This window comes from Silene latifolia, chromosome 10 (genome assembly GCF_048544455.1).
Source record: "Silene latifolia isolate original U9 population chromosome 10, ASM4854445v1, whole genome shotgun sequence".
Lineage (NCBI taxonomy): Eukaryota > Viridiplantae > Streptophyta > Magnoliopsida > Caryophyllales > Caryophyllaceae > Silene > Silene latifolia.
The window spans coordinates 101,089,250-101,108,174 of NC_133535.1; positions in this window are offsets into that span (position 1 = coordinate 101,089,250).

Genomic DNA, 18,925 nt, shown 5'->3' on the forward strand with positions numbered 1-18,925 from the left:
CGCTCGTCTAGAAGATTGAGTTGCTCGTACCTTTGACGGGTCCATTCTGCCTTAGGGACTTGACCCTCTAACAGGATACGTAGAGAAGGGACCTCCAACTCTACCGGTTGAACCGCCTCCATGTCGTATGCTAGGTAGAAGGGTGTGGCGCCTGTCGGTGTTCGAATGGAGGTTCGGTATCCCCAGAGTGAGAATGGGAGTTTGCTCGGCCAATCGCGGTAGTTGTCTTGTATTTTCTTGATAATGGTGACAAGAGTTTTGTTAGCTGCCTCCACCGCTCCGTTAGTTTGGGGACGGTAAGGGGATGATCGATGTCGTTTGATCTTGTATTTGTCCAGCAAGGCCTGAGTTTCCGCCCGGAAGTGAGAGCCTTGATCGCTGATGATTTCATGGGGTACCCCATATCTGCAGATGATGTTGTTTTGGATGAACTTGGCCACTTGTTTCGCGGTCAAGACTGCATATGACTGCGCTTCTACCCATTTGGTGAAATAGTCGATGGCGACGAGGACGAAACAATGCCCCTTGGTGATTACCGGGTTAACTTTCCCGATGATGTCGATGCCCCAGGTCGAGAAAGGCCAGGGTGATGTCATGGTGTATAAAAGGGATGGTGGTATGTGCTGTATGTTGGCGAAGATTTGGCAATTGTGGCAATGTTTGACGTAGTTACGACAATCAGCTTCCATGGTGGTCCAGTAGTAACCTAACCGCATGATCTTTCGGGTAAGCATCATTGCGCTCATGGGAGGGCCACATTCTCCGTCGTGAACCTCTCCCATGACTTTTTTGGCTTTGTGATGGTCAATGCAAAGGAGGAGAATCCCTTGGGGTGTTCTTTTGTATAGTTGGTTTTGGTTCATCACGAATTGTGATGCAAGTAAACGGATGGCTCTTTGTCCTCTTGGGTCAGAGTTAGGAGGGAATTCGTTTTTGGTTTTGTAGTTGAGGATGGCTTGGTACCAAGGTTCGACATGGCTTTCCTCGTCGTTGTTGATGGCACAAATGTGAGCTGGCTCGCTCATTCTCTCGACACATAGGGGCATCGATGTCATGTCGTCAGGTATGTTGACGAGTGCGGCAAGTTTTGCCAGGGCATCAGCAAATTGATTTTCCTCTCGCGGCAAATGGAAGTAGTCGACTTGGTCGAAGAACTCGGCCTCTTGATTGATCTTTTCTAGGTAGGGAGCTAAGCTGTCACTTCGGATTTTACATGATCCGGACACCTGATTGATGATGAGCGAGGAATCGCCGTGGACCCTCAGTCTCTTGATGCCAAGTGTGATGGCTGCTTGTAGGCCGATGAGGCATGCTTCATATTCAGCGGCATTGTTGGTGACAGCGAAGTCTAGTTTGACCGAGATCGGAACATGTTCTCCCTCTGGTGATATTAGAAGGATTCCTACCCCGAAGCCTCTCAGATTAGATTCACCGTCAAAGTACAGGTCCCATGCGTCGGAGTCAGCACAAAGGATGTCTTCGTCAGGAAGTGACCATGTGTCGGTCGTTGGATCCTCGTTGACGGGATTCTCGGCTAGGAAATCGGCGACTGCTCTCCCCTTGATAACCTTGAGGGGTACGAACTTGAGATCAAACTCGGACAGCATGAGTGTCCACCTAGACAGCCTTCCGTTTAGTACGGGTTTTTCGAAGATGTATTTGATTGGGTCCATCTTGGAGTAGATGTGGACCGTGTAGCTGAGCATGTAATGCCGCAGCTTCTTTGTTGACCATACTAGGGCAAGGCATGTCTTCTCCAGTTGGGTGTACCTCGTCTCGTACTCAATGAACTTTTTGCTGATGTAGTAGATGGCTCGTTCTTCGCCGTCGACTGTTTGTGCTAGCATTGCTCCCATGGCTGTGTCGGTAACAGTCAGGTATAAGGAAAGGAGGCTTGGATAGGATTTCCTTTATCCTGTCGAAGGCTTTTTGACAGTCGTCGTCCCAATCGGTGTGATCGGAGGCCCGAAGCTTCTTGAATATTGGTTCACAAATCATGGTGAGCTTGGCAATGAAGCGGCTGATGTATTGGACCTGACCGAGAAATCCCCGAATCTCCTTCTCGTTCTTAGGCCGCGGCATTTGTTGGAGGGCTTGGTTTGATCAATATCAATGCCTCTTTTGCTGACGACATGTCCCAAGAGTTTTCCGGAGGTGACCCCGAATGCACACTTCTGAGGATTTAGTCTCATGTTATATTTCCGTAGACGAGCGAAGAATTTCCGAAGGGCACCGATGTGGCCGTCCCGTTCTCTTGACTTGACGATCATGTCATTGACATATACTTCTACCTCCTTGTGCATCATATCATGTAGGAGAGTGGTAGCGGTTCTTTGATAGGTTGCTCCGGCGTTGATGAGACCGAAAGGCATGACCGTGTAGCAATATGTACCCCACTGTGTAGTGAACGCGGTCTTGTGCATGTCCTCCTCAGCCATTTTAATCTGGTTGTATCCAGCATACCCGTCCATGAATGATAGGAGAGCGTGCTCGGCAGTATTGTCTACCAGAATGTCAACATGTGTCAAAGGGAAGTCGTCCTTTGGACTCGCCTTGTTTAGATCCCTGAAGTCGACGCAAACCCGAATTCTTCCGTCTTTCTTCGGTACAGGCATAATGTTGGCCACCCAGTCAGAGTATTCAGACACTTTGATGAAACCAGCCTTGAATTGTTTATCCACTTCTTCCTTGATTTTCAGGGCGCATTCGACGCAGCTTCTGCTTCACGGGTTTAGCTCCGGGATTAATGGGTATCCGGTGCTCCGCAATTTCCCTGTCAATCCCAGGCATATCTCTGTAGGACCAGGCGAATACGTCCTTGTATTCATGGAGGAGGTAATTGAACTGTTGTCTTTCCGAGGGGTCAAGGGTTGTCCCTATCCTAAGTTCTTGAGGTGTGTTGTCGGTTCCTACGTTAATAGGTTCGGTCTCCTCAATGACAGGGGTTCTGATTTCCCGTTTGTCAAGTTCTTTGGCTAGGTGAGGTGGGTAGTCACTCAAGTCAAATTCCTCATAGTCATTCAGAATTGCATTGCAGTTAAATTGAGACGAGTCGTAAGCAAACTTAGCGTTCATTAAGTTGACACGAGCGAAAAGCTCGGAGAGGACAGACATCTCATGGTCAGTCAGAGGCGACACAGCAGAGGAGGTGGCCCCTGGAACAGGCTCCAAGTTGTCACCTTTCATGGGAGTGGGGTTGACCCTAGTAGACTCAGCCTCTGAATCAGCCACGACTTTGTGATAAAATAGCGGGAATGGGACCTTGACTGGGACATCAGGAGTGTTAGGAGCTATGACAGACTCTGACTCCGACTCAGACTCAGATTCAGATTCAGATTCAGATTCTCTTTCACTTCCCTCTTTGAACATAGGGCCTTCTCCAGTTGTGATCTTGAGAATACGGCCTCGGCGATCGGTCCACTTGACGGTCTTCCTCCAGTCTTGTGCAGCTTTATCTGGGTCAGTGTCGGAGATCAAGGCGGTTGGGTCAAAATGGTTGTCCTTCAGGGCGATGTTGATGATGTCCTCATAGTCGAGGTGCTTGATGTTATCCTCTCCAAAGAGGAGGGTAACAGCTTGTTCATCGAGGCATGACGACGGCTTGGACTCGGTTGATGCAGCTTCGGTGTTGTCGGGGATGAAGAAGCAGCCCTGGAAGACTTCCACGCCCGGGTACCTGGTCTTGGCCACAGAGTCATAGATCGGCTCCGGAAATCAATGGTAGAGCTTGGACTCTCCCTCGGGGACAAAGTATCCATTTAGAGTCAGATGATAGGGACGAAGGATAACCCCGTGCTTCATCGGTAGGTTCATAGACCATTCTGAAGGGGATGTTGGGGACCTTAGCCTGTTTCAATGGAGGTAAGGTGCTCTTCAGTGGATTGAGGAGCAGACCCGGGAAGTAACCCTGGCGCATCATGATGCGGTTGACTGTGAGGTTGTCAAACGGGTCACAATCAAAGGGTGTTGATTCATCAGTTATGGCGTTCACGGCTTGGAATCCCCACATTTCATTATCGTCCTCCTCAATGGCTTGGGAGGCTATTCCCTTTCTCATGACGGCTTTGATCGGGGAAGCCGGAATCATGATCGTTTTCCCGTTGAAGGGGACCCTGATCTTCTGGTGGAGAGTTGAGGTAACTGCCTTGACGGCGTGAATCCAGGGACGTCCCAGGAGCATATTGAAGGAGGCGTGGATGTCGACCACCTGAAAACTGGTTTGCCTTTCCAGTGGTCCGGTTGCGACAGTTAGAGTGATAAGCCCTGCGACCTTGTGACGAGTGCCGTCGTAGGCGCGTACTCCTTGATTTGTCGGGACCAAGTCAGCTTCCTTAATACCCAGTTTGTGAGCCGTCTTGAGGGGAATGACATTCACTGCGGACCCGTCATCCACAAGGACCATGGGCACATTCTTCTTGAGACATTTTACGGTAATGTACAGGGCAAGATTATGATTGGCTCCGAAGGGAGGGATATCCTCGTCAGAGAAGACGACCGGGTTGTTCAAGTCAGGGGCGTCCCTTGTCATGTGTGCCACTATTTCTTTAGGGGAGGAGGTGGAGGGCACAGTTAATTTTCCCAAGGCCTGTAGCAAAGCTTGTCGATGCTCCAAGGATGTCGCGATCAGTTGCCAAATTGAGATTTTGGCTTTTGCCTTCTGGAGCTGCTTGAGGATAGAATGCTCGGGAGCCTTTGGTTGAGTGCCCATGTCCGGGACGACTTGGTCATTTGTTGTTGGAACGATCGTTGGATTGTTCGGGTTCTGATAGGGGCGTCCGAATCGGGTAAGGTGACCGATCTCCTTCGCCTGCTTCCCTGGGACGATATAGAGACCCTCAACATCATCTCTCCAGATGCCATTAATTTCCGAATTCCAAGGGTACCTTGGAGGGGTATTCCTTTGAGGGCAGTTTTTGTGAAGGACATTTTTGTGGGGGTGATTCTTGTGAGGGTAGTTATTGTGAGGCTGATTATTGTGGGGGTGGAGGATTGAAGATAAGTCGACGGTAGGCATCATCAAGTCGGGTGATCCTTTCGGAGAGACTGGCTATGGCTTCCTCAACTTGTTGGAACATGGTGAGCATAGTGGCGGCACTGAACACAAATACCCCGTCCGAAGGATCTTTCTCCAAGGCATTCACCTCGTCATCAACTGGCATGATGAGGTGTGAGAAGTCTAGAGTTGGCTTATCGTTGGAGATAGCGTGGATTCCCAGAGGGTTTGTTTTGTTGTTTGGCTTAATCGGCGGGGGTAAAGGCAAATACCCTTTTTCAATCATGTCTTGGATGATGTGTTTGAGTTTGAAGCAGGTTTCTGTGTCATGCCCTTTCCCTTGATGGTACTGATAGTAGGCATTGGGGTTCCAGAAGCGGGATTTCTTAGCATCGATCGGATCCGGGGTGGGTCCGATTGGTTGTAACTTCCCCTGGTCCATGAGCCTCTTCAGGGCACTTGCATAAGTTGACCCTATATTAGTGAACACTCTCTGGGGGCGCTCAGCTCTCTTGGCGGTTGGTTCAAGGAGGTTGACCTCATCAATCTTGTTCGTTTGACCATAAGGGCGAGATCCGGTTGAGGTGGATCCCTGGTAGCCTCTGCCAGTGGTCTTGGCTAGGACACCCTTTCGGAGGTCATCTTAAATGCGTGTCTCGAGGATTTGCAGATCCTGGAAGGTCTTAATGTTTTGGTACCTCAGTAGATTGGCATACACTGGGCGGAGATTGTTGACAAACTTTTCCACCAAGGTTGATTCACTCGGCTTGCTGACCAACTGAGTACTTACCCTCCTCCAACGGGTTATGAACTCGGTGAATCCCTCCTTATCGTTCTGGGTTAGGACCTCAAGAGTATGGGTATTGGCTTGGATTTCAACATTGTCGGCATATTGCTTGGGCAAATTCAACTGCGACCTCATCCCAAGTAGTAAGGTTCTTCGGATCAAGGGAGTAGTACCATTGGCGAGGGATCGGTTCCAGAGAGGACGGAAAGATCCGGGTGAAAAGTTCCTACTTGACCCCTTTTATGGCCATGTAGTCTTTGAAGGCACGGATATGATTGAGTGGGTCCTCCACTTCTTTGAACTTGGGCACATCAGTCAGGGTAAAGTTTTCAGGTAATTGATCCCCAACAGGTTCGAACCTTCGGTTGTTCTCAAGATGGATATTGTTACCCCGGGCTAGGAGCTGTTCTTCCAAGAGCTTGAGCCTTTTTTCAGTTTCAGTCAAAGGCGGAGTGTTGTGTTCTCTAGCTTCCTTGTTTTCCAGGGTGTCGATACGGGTCTCGACGCGGTCCAGAGTGACTTTAAGAGCGGTGAGCAGGCTAGCTAGCTGAGCAGTCGTGACATCTCTGTTGTTATCATTGTTGTTGCTGTTGACAGACGAAGTTGAAGACGGGGCCATGGTTCGGAGGCAGAAAAACGGCTCACATTCCAACTCGATCCGACACGGCTCAAAGACTGAACGCAAACAACACAAAGGGCGAGACAAGGATCAGACTCAACAAGACGAGGATGACCGTGTGTGGTACCTCGGTGCTGACTCGATTTATGATGTGACGGTGTTGACCGAACTTTTGACACGCGTCCAATGTAGTGGCGTGGCGCCATTGGACGAGTCTCGTGGTGAGACGACTCATAAGTACATTGGCTTCGACTCGATAGACACGAGGCGGAATTGGAACGGTGGACTGAAGTTTTCGAAAATAGAAATTTCCAAAAAGATTCATTTGTCGCTTTATGGACGGCTTCCGAAGATAGAGATCCCCGCAAGTTGGTCAGTTGAAAGGGTTGTCTTGAGTTTATTTGCAAAAGACGGTTTCGAGTTTGAACCGGATCGGAAAACAATGTACTGTCTCCCAAGACGGTTTGTTGAAATTCAAAATTGTATGTTTTGAAAATCGAGTTTGAAATATTTGAAGAGGTCTCGGGGACGGTGCATGGTCCTCGGGATCTCGAAAGTGTCTCGAGAAAAAGGTGTGTGCTTTTCTCGGGTTTTGAAAAAGCCATTGTCGGCGCGAAACGGGTTAAAATCCGTGTCTAGACGCGGCGATTATAACGGCGTAAAAAGGTGATTTGAAATGGTTGTAGAAAACCGAGTTTGAAAATTGTCATTACGACGGCCTAAAAAGGCGTGTTGAAATGGTTATAAAAACCGGGTTTTGAAAAATCGTCATTACGACGGCCTAGCAAGGCGTGTTGAAGTGGTTATAAAAACCGGGTTTGAAAAATCGTCTTTACGACGGCCTAGAAAGGCGTGTAACGGTCGGCGAAAGACCGAGGTTTGAAATGGCCATTATAACGGCGCAAAAGGGTATTTTTGAAAGTTTGAAAATGACATGGAAGGACTTATGATCAAGTAGCACATAAGCACTCACAGTTTCATTATATTATGCATAATGCTGACACAGGTTTTGGCTTAGAAGGGTGGGTTCCACACCAAGCAATCAAACCCCGATTTGCGAGAGGGATACCCATCCAAACAAAATGTGTAAGGAGGGTGCCCTAGCCTCGTGCTCGAAAGTGATGAAAGCTCTTTGACGAAACAGAAATGTGCAATTTCAATGGTATGCTTGACTCAATCGGGATTCAAAACGTGGGGATGAGAAAACTCACGCCGACTAGACGAGCCAATTGGTCGAAGAGGTTTAGGTTGTGGGTCCGGACAAGGAACCCGACCGTGACCGTAATATCAATTAATGCATTCCAACCAAGACCTCGTTCGAGTCTCACCATCTAGGGATCACAAAGACGTAAGTGTCCTAGTTATCCCCAGCGGAGTCGCCAATCTGTGGACATCGGCCCACCTGCAAGCCCGGTCGATCTGCGGACGTGCAGCGGTCTTTTGAAAGCCACGCTCGGCAGCGTAAAAATGCTTTCGACCAGATCGTTTTAGATCGGTCGGTTTCGTCTCGGTAAGGGTCTCGAAACGATTAGAGATGTTTGGAGTTGCCACCAAGCATTTATGGGATGCTTGGAACCCGTTTGAATCCACTTTATACCTCGGTCAAACGAAGCACAAAGCAGTGTTTGACATAGGTACTAAAGATAAGGAATCGTCACTCTTTAGCATCTTATCTCTAGAATGACTCTCGTACGCCCTGGATAACGCCGTTCACTATCCAAAGTTTCTGAGTAAGAGATGAAGGTACGTATTGGGAAGCCCTTTAATCAGACACCCAATCCCGCCCGTGGTAGCGGCCTCTACTGATCGATCTTGGTTGGTTGAATGCAAAAGTTGATAAAACGGTTTAAATGCATGAATGCGCATCCAATAATTTAAACCTAACATGTGAGAGCTTTCTAAGTCGGTTGATTTAATCCAAGTATCAAGTATAAGATGTCGAGTTGGATTAATGGTTGATTTGCATGCAAGACGGAAATTAAACATCCATTTACCGTATTAGGTTTATGGTGCATAATGTGATCCATTTGTCTTAGTAAGGTGTTACGCAAATATGATTAGTCGTCTGATCCATCCTATATCCGGGTTTACCGGAGTCGGGATCGTCCTAGACTAATGCTGGAAGGGGAACAGACCCTGCACCAGGCAGCCATATGAGGCGCGAGCCTGTTGGCGATGCAAGGAGGTCTCCCCTGGTTTTGAAAACAGGAAAAAAATGGCCCTTTTAAGCGCGGTCCAGTCAATGGTTTAAGACGCGTTCTGACCATTTGAAAAACGTTTATAAAACGTGTTGAAAAATGGGTATTTGAACCTTTTTTGGTTTGAAAGGGTCGTTTAGACCGTATTTGTTGATTTGAGGAACGAGACTCGAATAATCATCAATATTTTGATGATATTCGGTGTCGGGTTCGACTTAACATCGATAGTTTTGAGAATGATCATAAACTAATTGTTTTAAGTTCATTTGAATATAAATAGTCGATACTCATCATCGTACCCGGGTTAAAATCCGCCATGGTATGTGGAACCAAGGATGACTTTGTGTTGGTGACTAATATGTTTATTTTGGAAATGTAAAGAAATGATGAAAGGCTTTAAAATACCTCTCAAAATGTAAAGAAATGAAATAGAAGGCTTTACCTTTTAAATGTTATTAACCAAATATTATCACCGGAACACGGATTAAACCGTCATAGTATTAAGAACCAAGGGTGAAAAATATTTTATGGTTAAAATTTGTAAAAATAAATAAAAGGGTTTGAAAACATTCGAAATGGTAAAAACCGATTACAAATATGAAAATAGATTAATGAGGAAGGACGAGAACAAATTAAACACGGTTGAGTTCTGACCTGGGTACCCCATTGAAGCGCGGGCCTCTGTGCAGAACAAGGGGCTTCTGCCTCAGGCCAAAACTCAGTTTTGGCTCGTCTATTCTATGTTTTGGATCGTGTTATGCATGTTTTAGCATGTTATGGTCATAAAACAAGCAAAGACATGATAAAATAAGGATTTTTACACCCTCATACTTACATGTTTGGTTATGGCGAGAAACCGACGTAAGTGTAACAACTCGTTTGGTCGGAAAAGACTCGGTTTAAAACCGTTTTGGTAAGTAAAAAGAGTGTTTTATTAAGATTAGTGAAGGTGTAGTGGTCGAAATGGTCGGTCAAGTGAGTTAATGCACGATGACGGTACCAAACAATGTGTAAGGCTTGTATTTACGATCGGTAGGTCGTAAATACGCGTCGGATTGTGACTTAAGAAGTCGAGTAGAGAATTTTAAGGGAGAAAAGAGGGGGCGGACACTCGCGTAAGTTCTCAAATGGGGCATTTGAGGGGTATTTATAGGAAAATGAGTGGTTGTGTGAGTTTTGAGCGACGTGGCAACCTGGGCTGCTCAAAGAGGCGCGAGCCACGTCGCGGGTCTTCGAGTTGTCCTGTCACTTTCACAGAAGTGCAATCATGATTTGTTCTCTCCTAGGATTCGTAGTCACATGTTTGGTACTTGACCATTTATGAATCCTGGAAATCTTAGTATAGAAGACTTGAAATGGTTTGTTTTTTTGTGGTTGACTCGGTTTGACTCGTTGTTGGAGTCGGGATTTGAATTTTTGAGTCGGTTTTTGGTCCGGTGTCGGTTTTGACTCTAGTTAGTGTCATTGTGACCCCGTCGTCGTGCATTAAACACTCCAGGTACTTTTGAAAAGTTTTGAAATGTTTTATTTTCGAAATCGTTTTAAGTTTTCCGACGTAAAGTTGTACACAAACTGTCGATCAAACGCCGCGATTCCAAAGCATGTTATAGTCCCATAATGATTGGGTGTTTGTTGGAGTCTCAGCAGATACTAGGTATCTACAGTGCTCAACATTAATCAAAAGAGCAAAGGGAAATTTAAGAAAAGTGCCAACAAGAGTAAGAAGCTAACTCCCAACAACGGCAAAGGGAAGGCTTTTGAAGCTAGCTCCTCTAAGTCCAAAAAGGGTGCCTCCTCCGAGGACAAATGCCACTATTGTAATGGTGTTAGGCATTGTAAGAGGAATTGTCCAAAGTATCTTGCGATATCAAAGCTGGAAAGATTGTTCCAGTAGGTAAAAAACTATCCCTATCTTTCTGTTTCGATCTCAACTTTGGTATTTTGATACAAGTTGTGATGATTACCCTTTTTATTGTACTTAGGGCATCCAAACAAGGACAAAGGCAAAGACAAGCAAGCCTAGAATTGTTGGAAATCTATATCTCATTGCTTAACATATTCATATATGTTTCAAATTAATTTAGTCATAAAATTAATTACAAATCTTATGCATGCAAACTTAAATAAGAAGAGATAAGAAAATCAATTTCTCACCATATAAATTTCGGTCAAATGGGCACCAACAAGATCTCCTTCTTGTTAGTTCTTGAGCTTTCCAATAATGGATGAACAAGATTCAGGTTTAGAATCTCTCCTCTTGATTGCACCCAAGATAATCCCTTATCCCCACTAAATAATATAAGCTAGATATTAGTTTAGTAGTTTACCTTAAAAATGATTACTAACACTCATATATTACATTAATAATTTTAGTAATCTTTTATGAACAATTTCAATCAAAATCTCATGTTTTTGATGAAGAAAAAGACAGAAAATGAATAATGCATGAACTTGCATGTGTTAATGTGTGAATGAATGTAAGAGAACTCATATTCTCATAGAGTGAAGAGGAGGCACGGTTGGAACACAACAAAAGCCAAGGATGGCATTTTTGCTTTATGCTTTTTCACTTCTCCAAATTGTAGGCATGTATGTCTACTTAGTGTAGGTGTGTAAGCTAGTGTAGGTTAGCCATGATTACATTATTTTATCTCATAAAATAATTCACCCATTAACTATTTCCACACCAATATTTAGTCCACTTCTATAAAATGGACTACCATTTTATTTTTGTCAATTTGTCATTTGTCACACAATATGTCACATGTAGTATGCTACATGTTATTAATTAATTTTAGTGCATATTTATCACATAAATATCATTTTATGAATTAATTAAATTACATCCACTAATTTGACTAGTGATACTTGATCACATAAATAAAATGGGTCATGTAATTATAATTCACAATATCTTGTAATTATAATTAACCATTCATTCCTATCTCTATTGTTTCTCAAACAATAAATAATTTTAGTAACAAAGCATTTTATTACTAAAATAAATCTTATTTAATCCTATTACAATAAGATATTTATTCTCTCTCACAAATCGAATTGTTCAATTTTAAGGAATTGATCAACTTGCATCGTCATACAATTAATCAACTTTATAGATAAGGGCATCATCCTTTAGGTGTGACCTTAAGGGATCAACTGACCACCACCGTCCCACGACAGTAACGTCAAACTCTAGCAAGCCAATCGTTACCGATTAATGTTGATCAGTCGACTATATAATAGAATCATCCCTTACGTATTCTTTATATGAGATTTATTAATGGTATTTAAATCATGTGATCGCACTATTGTTGAGGACACATTTCCCAACAATCTCCCACTTGTCCTCGACAAGTGTGCGTCACCAATTCTCTTGTCCTATTACTATCTCCCACTCAATGCATGGTGTCTTTCGGGTCGTACTTGCAAGTGATCATATCGAGAGTGGTTTCCTCGATCTGGAGAATAACTGATTGACCGGATTTATCTATCATAGATACTTTCCGAGCGTGGCCACGCATTTCCAGTTCATTACTCCTCGAGTGGCCCTGAGATATTGTTTTAACCCTGACAAGGGGGTGGACAATTCCTATCGCACTTATTCCCTTCGACTAGCCACAGCCATCATAACCCAAAATATGCCCATTTGACCCCATTTACGAAGGTCGTAGTAACACAAATCAAAGTTAATCTGAAACTGTGCCATCTTAGGCGAATAGTCTTTAGTCAAAAGAATCGACTCATTAGAATACTATAGTAGCTCTCGCCACGACCAGGCTATATAAATTTGCCAGAACTCTATAAGCGGTCACTTCCCGACAAAGTGTTCCTAACAGTCTGCCTATGTGATCGACTAGCATCTCACATGACTCTATGGCACTTGAACTTGCCATCAATCACATCACACTTTAGTCACTTCGAGACGTCACCTCATACAAGTGACTATGGGCTAATACTATGTTAATCCGGGTTCACTTTAACGGGGTTCAATGTTGTCTCTACAACCCGTTTGGATGTAACAAAGTATAATAAAAGAGTTTTAAAGTAAAACTCGAACGACAAATGCGATTATCACATATGAATAGTCAATGCCTGATTACTATTTCATGTTCTATAATCTAATTTGATCTTGTACGTAGTTGTTCATTTCAATTCAATTGAAATGACATGACTCATCATGTTTAGCCTTTGAGAAGGGTTTGGTTAGTAGGTTTTATCAATTTCTTGTACCTTACTCAACCTTACTACATACTCGTTTTCTTTTGTAATGTATACATTTTCATTCCAAAATTTTCTGAGTACGTGTCGAGAGCCAGTCAAGACATAGGCCTTCTAGCCTAAGAATAGCTCCCACTGTTTTCACGGTGTGCGGGACTCATCCTCTTGCACATCTCATGATTGCAAGTGTACTCAATTTCCGTTATAAATATCTCTCATTGTTCTTTATTGCCTAGAACGATTCTAGAAAATCTATTTCTTAAATAACATAGCCATAATGGTATCTTAACCATCCTAATGTGTTTTGATTATGGTTTTGTCGGAAACCATGCGCAATCTCAATTGTCAATTGTTACTTGTGTAACACCCTTACACAAAATTGCATCATAAACACTTTGCTTTACTTCCTTAATGCTTCTGCAAGCACTTAAGGGTAATCTTTATGGCTTACTTGGTAAAGATTACTTGAATTCGATTTTTTTTTTTTTTTTTTTTTTTGAAAATAATTCATCATACTCAAAGTATATGAAGTGTTATACATCATTACTCATCTAATTGATCCGGCAGCGGAAGCAAAATGGAATCAATCAAATATGTTCAATTTAATTGAACAAGTCATGAATCTTATCAACATAAGACTTCTTATTGACGCTAATATCATGTGGATTTATCTTCAAAAATCTGGATATTAAAGATGTATTATAATACTCCAAAAGTCTTAAATCATTCCCAATGATCAATATGTCATTCACATATAAGACTAATTAATATTTTCGTAACTCCCACTAAATTCCATGTATAAACACAACTTCTCGACTTATCGAGAAAAGTTTTATAACATGATCAAAACATTGATTCTAACTCATTGATGTCCTACTTAAGACCATCTCTTAAGTTGCACATTATCTTAGGATTGCAAGAATCTACAAAACTCAAACATGTATTGAATACATTCCTTCTAATTGAAGAAGTGGGTTTTAGATTCACTCGCTATATATCTCATAATGATATATAATCCCCAAGAAGATCCAAATAGACTTAAGCATTTCAACTAGTGCAAAACTCTTTGCCACCAATCAAGCTTTGAAATCTCTCTTTATTAGTGCAAAACCCTTTGTCACTAATCAAGCCTTTAATTTCGGAGTTTCATGGCTCTTAAGCCTTGTGTTGAGTTGTGACTTAAACACTCTCATGTAAGTCATATGTTTATTACTTTCCAGAAGTAATCAACTTGAATCAAACAATTTCTTTGTAAGTTATAAGCTCCTTACTTTCTTAAAAGTAGCATGAATTCATCATTTTTAACAAGTGACGAATTTAACCTCCTAGGTTTTAAAGAAACAATGTCTTACACAAAACGTCTCATGTAGCCAAGAAAGACCAGTTTCTTGCGACATAACATTCTCTGTGGCATTCTTTGTGGCTCTTGAATAATTTCTCCCACTCTGTCTTCTAGAAATAAACTTGTATTTTAGAAAGACAGCTTCACGAGCCGCAAACCCGTCGTACTCGTGATAATTGAAAGGGGAATAATGAGCATTTGTTTCTTGTGAAAACTTACAAACTATTTCGGCAACCCTTACCATTTCATATCTCATATGATTCGATTTAGTGGAAAAATAATCTAGACAAAATGATAAAATCCCCAAAAGGATCAAGTAACTCAAAGTAACTTGATCGAAGTCCAAACCTTATCGAATAGCGTTTGAATTCTTATCCAATCATACATTATCCCATAATGCGTGTTAAGAGAGATTAATTTGTGATACTACATCACAATTCATTTGGCTTATATCAAAGTCTTCACTTTGATAATCCCATCACGACTAAATCGTGATTCCTTGAACTCTTTGAAATTCTTCAAAGATTTCTCTATTTATCTTATTAAGTGGACATATTAGTGTCAACTTAAATTGTTGGTAAAAGATAATGATCAACCTATTTTGGATCGATGATTTACAACCTCGATCTCCTTTTCAACCAAAAGGCACGAGACATCTTGCTTTGAATACAAGATACGCATATACCATTAACAATCTAATGGTTTCAAGAGTACTGGATAACTCTTTGCGTTTATCATTCCAAAATCTAAGGTTTGATCTTGGGTTACCAATTTGAGTCTTGCATCATCTTTATGATATATCATTCTAGTTTGGTTTAGAATATTGTCACCTTGATAATGGGCTAGCCATACATCAAATCGTGGTGTATAGGGTCACAAAAGTGAAACCTCTTTTGTATCTTAACAAGTTTATATTCTTATTTAGAGTTTATGCACTTAATAGTCACAATTAGGTACAACTTTAAATCCAAAAACTAGATTGAGTACACAATTACTCTATCTCTCGACATTATTGTTGTTAGTCGTCATATTCTAATCATCCTATGTATCAGGTACAATGATGAAAACCTCCATTGGTTTCTAATATTGACGAAGTAGTACTAGCAAAATTTATGTTAATCATATAAACATTTAAAGAAGAAGATCCTATTAGATGTCTCACAACTAATTTGTTGATTCTTCAATAATTTGGGGTAGTTTCCTTTCTAGTGTCCAACATTTAAGACAATGGAAACTTTATCGGTCGGGATTGATAGGTTTAGTATCGTTATTTCTCAATAACTTTACTTTTAATATTACCTTGTATCAATTCCATTATAATCTTTACTTCTTGAACCTCATTCTCATCTTAACGGTTTAAGAGAATGCTCCCACTCATTTCAATGAGTCTTTGCTTTGAGAAGCAAAATTGAATTCATGAAGATTACTCTTCATTTGTTCGTTTTAGTCTTAAAACTTTCATTGAAATGGTTGCGTTATTTTGGTCAATTACGAATTCTGAAAATCTAATCACCAAAACAATTTATCGCTTCAAGGTACTTAATTCAATTAAGTATATGAAACATAATCCATTGTAAGTAGAAGTGTTAGTCAAGAATCAAAAACCTGTTTGATAATGAATAACTTTAATCTATACTCTTTACAAGAGATCCTTAGCAATGGTTCGTTTGAGGTTTTAGAAGCAAATTCATATTTGTCTTTAGTTACGATGTTCTAATGGAGATTTGAATCGAAAATCGAAATGATATCATATATGAATTGTGGTAAAGAAATAGAACAATATGATAACGGAATAGTGAAAACTTAACATTTATCGTTTTATTAATACTTGTAAATAACAAGTAAAGCATTTACATAGTGACCTCTACCCAACTATGATAAATGATTCCAAGACCCAAATTCATATTGACTTAGGCACGGTATGGCCGATGAAACCCTTATCAATATAACTCGGTGGATTAACGTTTTAATCGATTCTACTTTTAGAACTCTTGGTCGATAAAATTACTTTAATTATTATCTATAGCCCGGAACACATGCAACTACGGTCACGAATACTTCCATTGAGCTCAATCCAAATTTCGAATAAATGTGTCCATGATCCAAATCCACATCAACTTGGGCACGGTATGGCCGATGAAACCCTCATCAATATGAACTCGGTGGATAGACATTTATCACCTACTTCCCCTACGTAACAAGGTTTGTACCCCGGTAGGGCCGAGTGCACTCCCTCGCGAAATAGGTTTTCATGGTTTCTACTACTTGGTAAGGCTATGTCTCAATTTATTGTTTTAGCGAGAGGTCATGTCAATTTATTATCTATCACGTTTTAAGTGAACTAAAGCGGTGAACTACGATAATTCTAATTGACACGGTCGATAAACTCGATTAAAAGATAATGCATGTTTTAGTTATGGCGATTTAGCGATGCATGCGACATATAAATAAAATGCAAAGCATTAAAAAATCCTAGTATGGCCTTCCTAAAATAGAAAATCTAATTAACTATTACATATTCGGAAACCAACTCCATTGGTCCCTTGAACTTCAGTTGAGGCACGCATCTCGAGGTAACACCGTCTTTATGTATCGCCTTCTTGAAGAAATCCGTCTTTATGGAACTCCGAAATAAATAAATTACATAATAAATTACATAATTTCCTATTATACATTTGTAATTAAAATAAAATAAATCTATTAAATTACAAAACGGTGATACGAGATTATATTAAATTACAACCGAATCGATATTCCCATACATTTCGGGTAATATCAATTAAAAACTAAGGCCATACTAAGTAAAATTACATAATTCAAAAATTATATAAAATAAAATTATGACAATGATAAATAAAATGAAGCATTATAATATGTATGAACATGCCCAATTTTATGCTAAATCGCCTTTAAGGAGCCAATATCGTATATTACACGGTTTTTACGGATTTGCGTGATTCAACATTTTAAAATCACAATAAATTACATAAATTCATATTTATGCACAAGTTAATTATCCTAACCAACTTAGGACTCAAAATTAGTCTTCACTAACTATTTGACTATAATTAACTTATATTACTTAAAATTGTTCATTAATGGACCTAAAAATATAATAAAAAGCTATAAACTTCAAATAAATCACAAAAATTCCAAATAAATTCAAAATTTGAAATTTAAATAAATGAACATTCTGGAAAAATACCATGACACTCATAATGTTCAAAAACTTAGGTTAAAAATTTCGAAAGTTATCGGGAAAAACAATATTGCGGTTTATCGGATTTATCAATAAAAATCATAAAAACATGAGAAAAATTATATTCATCAACTTTTCAATTTTAGATCTGAAAAAGATAATAAAATGCAACATGTGACGTTTTTCCTTAGTCATGAAGTATGTTTTAGCAATTATTCACTAATTAAGTCACTATTTATGCTATTTTTCATCAAAAATCCATAAATCATGCATGAAGACTTCATTATAGCCTATTATTTTACACACATGTAAAATTGCATGTGACAACATACTAAATTTCTATGACCAGATTCGAAATATTTCTCATATTAACCTATTTTTCATTTAAATTCGATTTTTAACATGAAAAATCCATATTTCGAGCATAAAAACTCATAAAATTATGAAAATTTCCAGATCATCTAAAAATAATATATGTGAAAACATATCCAAAAACCACTGAAAAATTCGAAGTTGAGCTAATTTTCGTCCAAAAATGACATTTTTATCATAAAAATCACATTTTAATGCCAATATTATATAAAATGAACAATAAAAATCCATAAATTAACCAAAATATCCTAAATACATTTTAGGATCAGAAACTTTAACATGCATAAATTATTTTCGTGATATATCATAATATCACAAATTTACAAGTTTTATATGTTAATCGTATAACTCGGAAAAACTATAACCGATTTGCATGCAAAGAACCTTGTGCTCATGATACCGCTTGTTGGAAATCTATATCTCATTGCTTAACATATTCATATATGTTTCAAATTAATTTAGTCATAAAATTAATTACAAATCTTATGCATGCAAACTTAAATAAGAAGAGATAAGAAAATCAATTTTTCACCATATAAATTTCGGTCAAATGGGCACCAACAAGATCTCCTTCTTGTTAGTTCTTGAGCTTTCCAATAATGGATGAACAAGATTCAAGTTTAGAATCTCTCCTCTTGATTGCACCCAAGATAATCCCTTATCCCCACTAAATAATATAAGCTAGATATTAGTTTAGTAGTTTACCTTAAAAATGATTACTAACACTCATATATTACATTAATAATTTTAGTAATCTTTTATGAACAATTTCAATCAAAATCTCATGTTTTTGATGAAGAAAAAGACAGAAAATGAATAATGCATGAACTTGCATGTGTTAATGTGTGAATGAATGTAAGAGAACTCATATTCTCATAGAGTGAAGAGGAGGCACGGTTGGAACACAACAAAAGCCAAGGACGGCATTTTTGCTTTATGCTTTTTCACTTCTCCAAATTGTAGGCATGTATGTCTACTTAGTGTAGGTGTGTAAGCTAGTGTAGGTTAGCCATGATTACATTATTTTATCTCATAAAATAATTCACCCATTAACTATTTCCACACCAATATTTAGTCCACTTCTATAAAATGGACTACCATTTTATTTTTGTCAATTTGTCATTTGTCACACAATATGTCACATGTAGTATGCTACATGTTATTAATTAATTTTAGTGCATATTTATCACATAAATA